We start from the raw sequence: 999 nt of genomic DNA, 5'->3' as shown, positions 1-999 counted from the left end.
ATACGCATGCAATTGTTATCAGACTGTCATCTGAAGAGGTTTTTTTTCGTTGTTAGTGGATATAATATCTTTGTTGAGCCGAATTGGTGGATAGCACTGAAGCGAGTAAGCAAACCTGATGGAGTTAGAATAGTGGTGGTTTTTGCTACGGTTTAGCTAATAGGTTTAACATATTTTGTCCTTCCCTGTAAAAACATTTTAAAAACTCTGAAAAATGGTGGGCTTTATTCACGAAGTCTGGTACTTTCATTGGTGTCCTGGACTTGTGATTTAATGATATATTAAATGCTAAACTATCTACTTGTGAAGCTATGCTAGCTATGCTAATCAGTGTGTGGGGGGGGGGGGGTTGGGGGGTGCTCCCGGACCCGGGTAGAGGCTCGTTAGAGTTAAACTACCTGAAAGCTTTCTTTAATCATAGTTATATATGGCAGACATAGGAAATAGCTACGGATAGCGGGAAGCAAACCCCGTCTTGAGTCAATACTGGCCATCTATTGGTAAACATAAAATATACAGGTTACTACAACTGTAAATGGCTGTAGTTCAGATTGGTACGCACGATTTGGAAGCCCGATGCGTAGATTTGACAAGTAGAGGGTAAGGGAAGATTTCATCCAATAGAAACCATAGAACAATTTCTAACTTGTTGGGTGGTGGTAAAAACGGTAGTTGTTAGGAAAGTAAGGAATTTTATTTGCTTCTGAAATGATTTACAGAGGCTTGAAAGAGACAGGCGATGGGTTACGAAAACGCTCTAGTTACAGATTGGTACACACATTTCGAATCCGATCGCATATTTGACAAGCAGAGAAAGTAGGGGAAGATTTCATATTTGGCCAAAAACATAAATCGGTCATTGCTCATGATTTCACAATTTCAATAATTAATCCAAATATATTACACTCACATACACACTCACACAGCCAACGCTGCCATCCCATGCTATAAAGACATTGAACGCTGGTCACTTCCTGTGTATTTAAATACTGTATCCCT

Source organism: Salvelinus sp. IW2-2015, unplaced genomic scaffold (assembly GCF_002910315.2).
Source record: "Salvelinus sp. IW2-2015 unplaced genomic scaffold, ASM291031v2 Un_scaffold906, whole genome shotgun sequence".
Lineage (NCBI taxonomy): Eukaryota > Metazoa > Chordata > Actinopteri > Salmoniformes > Salmonidae > Salvelinus > Salvelinus sp. IW2-2015.
This window is presented reverse-complemented; position numbering follows the sequence as displayed.